This window comes from Camellia sinensis, chromosome 14 (assembly GCF_055761805.1).
Source record: "Camellia sinensis isolate YWXY chromosome 14, ASM5576180v1, whole genome shotgun sequence".
NCBI classification, from domain to species: Eukaryota; Viridiplantae; Streptophyta; class Magnoliopsida; order Ericales; family Theaceae; genus Camellia; species Camellia sinensis.
In genome coordinates, this window is record NC_138974.1 from 16,861,913 (window position 1) to 16,870,792 (window position 8,880).

Genomic DNA, 8,880 nt, shown 5'->3' on the forward strand with positions numbered 1-8,880 from the left:
ATATATATACTAGTGGTAGGACACGTACGTTGCACATGAAATATGCTTATATCTTTTTTTAATAGGGTCGTTTGGTATTACTTATAAGTTACTTTCATGATTATAGCATTTTAGATTATCAAAAATGCTTTAGAGCTCTAATATAAGAGCTCTAATAGCTCTAATGGGGAGGTGGGACCCATCCTGATGTGATGTTTGTGCCTTGTTTTTTTTTTTTTTTTTTGCTTTGACACATCACTAGAGCTCAAATTAGAGCTCTAGATTTAGAGCTCTCTAGCATTTCCCTTAGATTATTAACTTAAAATACTTTAAAAAGTTATGAATTTCTTTGATCAACTATTATAATTTGTGAAAAGAAATTGAATCTATTTTGCTAAATGAGTTGTCCCATAACTTTTTTGTTATACAAATAACCATAACAAAAGTTACAATTTTGATAAACAAAATGGGATTTTTTTGTCCATATATATTTAAGATTTTCAAATAAACCAAAAAAGCTAAAATTTATAAATAAGTAAACACCATAAGTCAACTTTTTTTAAAAAAATAAATTAAATTAATTAATTTATAAGTGATACTAAATGAGGTCAGTATAAACTTTGCTAGCTTCAATAATTCAAAACATCTAAAGAATTTAAAATGTACCATCAATCAACTTTTTTTTAAAGTAATAAATTAATTTATAAGTGATACTGAATGAAGTCAATATAAATCATTTTAACTTCAATAATTCAAAACATACAAATAATTTAAAGTTTACAAATACCTCACATACGACACTGAAGGCCCGTTTGAGGTGGTGGCCTTTTAATTATAGCACACAATCATATCACCCTCTTTACTTTTTACATAATTTTTTATAAATAATTAAAAAATCAATTCACATAATCACCTCCCAAACTCTCTCATAATCAATTCATTTAGGTGGTTTTGAGAAACCTTTCCTTACCATAATTAAACACTTTTTAATAGGCAAGTAAAATGAAGGGGGAAATCACTTAACAATTGCGTAGATAAAAAAAATTATAAATTAATGAGAAAAAGTTTATAACATTAATTATTAATATTTATAATATTTTTTATTTGTTTGTAAAGTTTAATAAACAATAATAATAATAAAGAAAGAATAACAATGTATTCATTTAGGTGATTTTAAGAAACTTTTCCTATCGTACATAATCAAACAAGGAGAATTATCTCCTTTTTTTATTTTTTTGGGTAAGTAAAGGGAGAATTAGCTAACAGTGGTGTTAGATGAAAAAAATTATAAATTAATAAAAAAAAGTTTATAACATTAATTATTAATATTTATAATATTTTTTTATTTGTTTGTAAATAGTTTTTCACCGACTCATGTCAATGTAATTTCCCCTAAAATGAATATCAAAATTTCATACTTTAGATTTTTTTTTAGGAGTTGGCTTTCCTCCAGGATTGAAAGATGCTGTTGGGCTCGTGGGAACTTATTACAGGACCCGTTTCGATAATCTAAACCGTTCAATATGTAGAACTCGTCAATTACTATATGCTTGTAAAAAATCACGTTTGTTGGATATCAATAGTTATATGATCAAATCAATTTTGTATAAAAAAATGGACGGTGAAAAAATAAACGGTTGACAGAAATTTGATCCGATGAGATAGCTATCGATATCCGATCAACGTGATTTTTTACAGACATATAGTACCGACGAGTTTTACACATTAAACAGTTCGAATTATCAAAATAAGACCCGTGATGGGCCCTCATGGGTCCAGCAGTATCGGACTGGAGGGAAACCTAGCCTCTTTTTTTTTTATTAGAATAATGAATTAGGTGTCATATTATATTATTTAGGGTCTTACAAACGGTCTATTAGGTATTTATTAAAGGTCAAATAATGTCTGTAGTAAAAAAAATCAAATATAATGCCTAAAAAACTGTAAGGAAAACTCACAGCATGCATTAATTTTAGGGAAGACCACCATGCACAATTAAGGACACTGATTTTCTCTAGAAAATAATTAAATGGTCACTCATTTACATTTCTTTAAAAAAAGAAAAAAAACGAACTTAAGCTCAATAACACTAGTCATTTGAAGAACCTTAGATCGTAAGATTCAAAGAATGGGAGTTAAGAAAAGATGTTGGGTGTGCATCTATGGTGTAAATGGAAGTCCTCCAAACTATTTAAAATTATGAACGATTACTATTGGCATCGAATTCTGAAAAGGTTAGGGTAAGTTTTGGATCCCACTTACAAAGTCACATTTTTTTTTCCCCTGCTTTTTTTAGTAGTTTTTTTGTGTGGACTTTTTTCCAAAATTTTGACTCTTTTTATTTTATTTTTTAGTTGGTGTAATCGAGTAGAACACAAGAGTGTATATCTTTTTTAAAAATATTTAATAAAGAAGAAACATAGTCAGCAACAAGATCACTAAAAAATTGATAAAAAAATCTCATTTTTGAATAATATTTGACAGGGATTATGTAATTAAGACAGATGAAACATAAAATAATCAATGATGGCATTTGAATGTACCGTATAACCTGTATAAAAAATAAAAAATAAAAAGTATAAAACATGTTTACGTCCTTCCGTCTTTTGTTTTTCAAAGGAATTTGAAATAAATTTTCTAAACTTAGAGATTAGTGAGAAGTTACCTCTATTTGCTTTGATTTTAAAAAAATTTGTTTTGAATATTTTGGTTTTAGTTATGAAAAATTGTAAAAAAATTCAATCTAAGGAACATATAAGGAATTTGATATAGTGAATATTTTTTTGTTAGTGAAAGATCTGTAAAATTATTGTGGAGAGGTTTGTGAAATAGTTTGGTGAGAAGTCCTTTTGTTAGTTTTAGGGGATATTTTGTTTTCAATTTTACAGCTTAATTTATCTGTTAATTTTTTTACTATTTGTTCAAATTTATATCTATCTATTCAATTTTTTTGACTATATATTCAATTTGTTTCCCTTATATGTCTAATTTTTTATCTGTACAAATTTTTTTATCTGTTAAAATAACAATTCAATTTCCTATATGTTGAAATTTTCTAAACATATTTTCCTTATATGTTTAATTTTTACTCTGCAAATCCACTTTCTCTCTCCTCTCATTTCCCTTATTTGTTCTTGGGTAATTATTTAGCCATTCCAGAATAAAGACATATTGCACTCCATACTATTGTAATTGGTGAAGAATGTGAGTAGGTGGGGTACTGTGTTCGGTGATTAAAGGACATGACAGAGTATAATGAATAATGATTGATTAGAGAGTACGGACATGTCCTACGAGAATATTTTATAATTTTCCATTTTTTGGCCATTTATTTAATTATTATTTTTTTTCAAATGTGAGTTTTCTCTTTTATTTTCTTCTTTTGTTTACAATTTGAGATCTTTGTTTCTCGTGTATTTGTTAAGATTTTTTTTTCCCTATCATTTTGAGAATTTATTTTTATTAATTATGTATTGTATTTGATTATTATTATTATTATAATTCATTGAGTTTCATTGCACTATATCATAAATGAAAAAAATCATTTTTTCTTAAATAAAATGTACAACACAAATATAATTATTAGAATATTATTATTTTCTTTGAGGTTGACTGTTAGATGATTAACACTCAGGGTTATTTTAGGAATTGACTAATTTAGTTAATTTTTTTATTTAAAAAAAAAGTACATAAACGTTTATAGCACGGGTTGTGCACCGCATATAAAAAAAATTAATAATATATTTTTATACAAAAATTAATAATATAGTTGGAGTGCTATTTTTTTAGTGGTAACTCGTGTTATGCACGGCATATACAAAAAATTAATAATATATTTTTATACAAAATAATATAAATAATTAAATTTTTATTTGCAAATTATGAAAACAAAGAAGATTGAAATTTACAATTTAAGTCACACAATTTTATCACACATTATTTATTAACTTTTAATTTGTCATAAATTTAATCATATAACTTTTAACCCCCTTGTTAGAATTGCAAACTTTAGGTAAGCTCAACCCAAATAACTTGAGTCGAGCTTAAATTTTTTTAAAAATTGAACAACATAGTTTTAAATTAAGTGAGGATCTATGCAGAAATTCAAAAATCCAAATTAAATTTGAGTGGACTTGGGCAGAAACACCAAAAAACCTGAACAACCAAAGCAAAATATTATATATATATATATATATAAATTATTTGCTAATTCATTTTTTTAAAACAATAAATAAAATTAATTAAAATTTTAATATTAATAAACAAAAGAAAAAGCAATATACTTAAGATTTCTAATAGAATTTTTCTTGAAGATATTTAAAAAAATACATTCTTCAGAAAGGTCTGACAAGGTTGTTTGGGAAGTCTCTTATTAACTCACTTTTTTTTATCTTTTTATATTTTTTGGGTCACATCACATCTCTACTTTTCTACACATTTTTTCGTAAAAATAAAAAGTATACTTAATTATCTTTTTTAGGACATATCACATCTCAACTTTTGTATATATATATTCGTAAAAAGTAAAAATGTATACTTATTTTGCACTTTCCAAACTACCACTAAGTTGATATTAAAAAAAATTACTTTTTATAATGGCATAAATAATTTAAATATGATTTCTTAGAAATTTTTTTTAATTTAAAAATTACAATAAAATATTAAATAGAATAAAAACAAATTTCTTACAAAATAAAAGTATTTGAATAAAAAAGTTATCTTTTCATTTGATCTGAAAATAATTTTAGATGAATAATAAATTATCACCTATAATACTCTCTCTTTTTTATTTTTTTCTTTTTTTTTCTAAATGAAAAAAGTTTAATGAACTATCACTTTTAATATTAAAAGAAAAAAATTTAATGTTTCTTTCCAATTTATTTTAGCAAAATTAACTTTTTAACAATTTGAGCCAAATATATCTTTATTCTTTATTTTAATTTCTTTAATTGACAATTGAGATAATATATATATATATATATAACAAAATCTATCATGTTTGGTATGTACTAAAAAAGTTACGTTTCGTTCTTTTGATAGTCATTATTGCATAGCACGGGTTGTGCACCAAAATCAGTACTCCAACGATCTAAGGAATAGAAAACCTTTTTATATTTTTGATCAAACTCTCAACAAATTTTCTCACAGAAAATATAACTCAATGAAACACTCCACGGTGTTTGGTGCAGGATAGCCTATTGCCAAAACAGAGCATCTCCAATAATGATAATCAAAAAAATTTACAATTGTATAAACAATTTTAATTTACTTAAAAACTCTATTTTTGAAATGTAGAAACTAGACAAATAAACAACCCAGAAGATCCAATTTTATTGACATTAGATTAAAAGAACTATGGGAAAAAATACCGTAGCAAATCCATATTTTTTCAAAGTGTGAGACAATAAAAAATGATGAATCTTTTGCACATGCTTTTATTTAATAAAATTTGCTAACTTTTAAAATAGTTTTAAATAAATAAATTAACTTTTTTATAAAATTGTTATTCATATTTTAATATGAAAGGTAAACTTAAAATAAAACATACAAATCATAAAGAATTAGACTTTTTGGAAACAAAATATCAAAACAAAGATTTAGTTATCTACATTTAAACTTAAATAGGATTCACTTATACTTTTGAGAGCAAAATAAGGCTTACTAATATTTTTTGAGAGTTTTTTTGATAAATCTTTTTTCTAAGAGCTTTATTCCATCCAACCTATATTCTTTTTGATTATTCCATTAGGTTCTATTTAAGGTAAGAAGATCAAAATACCCTTTTCATCTACTTATGTTCTATTTAGTCCACATTATTTTCTTATGTTTCAATAAGTCCTATGGATGACATAATTACCAAAATACCCATAATGTGAATGTTCACCGTCAATGTGAATGTTCCTATTTGAGGTAAGAAGACCAAAATACCCTTTTCATCTACTTATGTTTCATTTAGTCCACATTATTTTCTTATGTTTCAATAAGTCCTATGAGTGATATAATTATCAAAATACCTCTAATGTGAATGTTCACATCCTATAGGTGACATAATTATCAAAATACCCCTAATGTGAATGTTCACACCGTCAATGTGAATGTTCCTATTTAAGGTAAGAAGACCAAAATACCCTTTTCATCTACTTATGTTCCATTTAGTCCACATTATTTTCTTATGTTTCAATAAGTCTTATGGGTGACATAATTACCAAAATACCCCTAATGTGAATGTTTACATCCTATGAGTGGCATAATTACCAAAATATCCCTAATGTGAATGTTCACATCGTCAATGTGAATGTTCCTATTTGAGGTAAGAAGACTAAAATACCCTTTTCATCTACTTATGTTCCATTTAGTCCATATTATTTTCTTATGTTTCAATAAGTCCTATGGGTGACATAATTACCAAAATATCCCTAATGTGAATGTTCACATCCTATGGGTGACATAATTACCAAAATACCCCCAATGTGAATGTTCACACCGTCAATGTAAATGTTCACACCGTCAATGTGAATGTTCCTATTTGAGGTAAAAAGACCAAAATACTCTTTTCATCTACTTATGTTCCATTTAGTCCACATTATTTTCTTATGTTTCAATAAGTCCTATGGGTGACATAATTACCAAAATACCCCTAATGTGAATGTTCACATCGTCAATGTGAATGTTTACACTGTCAATGTAAATGTTCACACCGTCAATATAAATGTTCATATCATCAATGTGTAGGGGCTCGGCCCAGCCCCGACCGGGGCCAACCCATGTAAAGCCTCATGGGTGTTTGCCAAAATTCGGGCCAGGCCGGACCGGCCCATGGGCCAAAAAATTAGGCCTAGGCCCTAGCCTTGGCACAAAGGTATTCAGGCTTTAGGTGCCCCGGTGGGTCGAGCCAAGGGGCTTGGGCCTAGACTTGGGCTTGGGTGAGCCTCACCATTTTTTAAAATTCTTTTTAATTTTTTCTCCCAAAATTTTATTATTTTTCACAAAAAAGACACTGGGCCTCTGGCGGGCCGGGCCTCGGGCCGAGCCTTAAATGGGTCTTATGCGGACCGAGCTTCAAAGTGATGGCCCAGGTCCTAGCCCAAGTTCTCGGGCTGGGCTTGGGCCCGGGCCCAAACGAGCTTGCCCCGGGCCGCGGGTGGGCTTTGGGTGGCCCACGGGTTGCGGGCCAATTTTACACTCCTATCAATATGAATATTAACATGTCAATGTGAATATTCACATTGTCAACAGGTCGAACCCGCTCCGGGCCGTGGGCTAGTTTTACACTTCTATCAATGTTAATGTTAAAATGTCAATGTGAATATTCACATTGTAAACGGGCCGGGCCCGCGGGCGGGTTTCGGGCCGTCTACGGGCCGCGGGTCAATTTTATACTCCTATCAACGTGAATGTTAATATGTTAATGTGAATATTCACATTGTCAACGGGCCGGGCCGCGGGCCAATTTTACATTTCTATCAATGTGAATGTTAACATGTCAATGTGAATATTTACATTGTCAACGGACCAGGTCCGCCTTGGCCCAGGGGGGAGCTTCGAACCGCCCACGGGCCACGGGCCAATTTTACATTCTTACCAATGTGAATGTTAAAATATGAATATTTACAGCCCGCCCCGCCCCGCCCCGGGCAACGGGCGGCTTCGGGCCGCCCACGGGTCGCGGACCAATTTTACACTCCTATCAATGTGAATGTTAACATGTCAATGTGAATATTCACATTGTAAACGGGCTGGGCCGGGCCCGTGAGCGGGTTTCGGGCCGCCCACGGGCTGCGGGCCAATTTTACACTCCTATCAATGTGAATGTTAACATGTCAATGTGAATATTCACATTGTAAACGGGCCGGGCCGGGCCTGTGAGCGGGTTTCGGGCCGCCCACGGGCTGCGGGCCAATTTTACACTCCTATCAATGTGAATGTTAACATGTCAATGTAAATATTCACATTGTAAACGCGCCGGGCTGGGCCCGTGGACGGGTTTCGAGCCGCCTACGGGCCACGGGTCAATTTTACACTTCTATCAACGTGAATATCAATATGTTAATGTGAATATTCACTTTGTCAACGGGCCGGGCCGGGCCGGCCCCGGGCAGCCCACGGGCCGTGGGCCTATTTTACACTTCTATCAATGTGAATGTTAACATGTCAATGTGAATATTCACATTATCAATGGACCGGGCCTGCCCCGGCTCGGGGGCGAGTTTCAGACCGCCCACAGGCCGCGAGCCAATTTTACATTATTACCAATGTGAATGTTAAAATATGAATATTTACAGCCTGCCCCGCTCCGGGCAAGGGGCGGGCTTCGGGCCGTCCACGGGCCGTGGGCCAATTTTACATTCTTATTAGTGTGAATGTTAACATGTCAATGTGAATATTCACATTGTAAACGGGCTGGGCCGGGCCCACGGGCGGGTTTCGGGCCGCCTACGGACCGCGGGTCAATTTTACACTCCTATCAACCTGAATGTTAATATGTTAATGTGAATATTCACATTGTCAACGGGCCGGGCCGGGCCGGGCCGAGCCCGCCCCCGGGCAGCGGGCCAATTTTACACTTTTATCAATGTGAATGTTAACATGTCAATGTGAATATTCACATTGTCAACGGACCGGGCCCGCCCCGGCCCGGGGGCGATCTTCGGACCGCCCACGGGCCAATTTTACATTCTTACCAATGTGAATGTTAAAATGTGAATATTTACATCATAAAATTGCTAACCGTTCAAAAAATATTTGTAAGGGTATCAAAATTAAATATAAGGGCATAGGAGTCTAAAAAAAGAGTGTAAATCAAGAAAAAGGACTTTATGGAATAAAACTATACATACATAGGTCTAAATGGGTTAATAAATTTTTTCATGGACTTTTTGGGTTAAAACACTTTTAAATGAG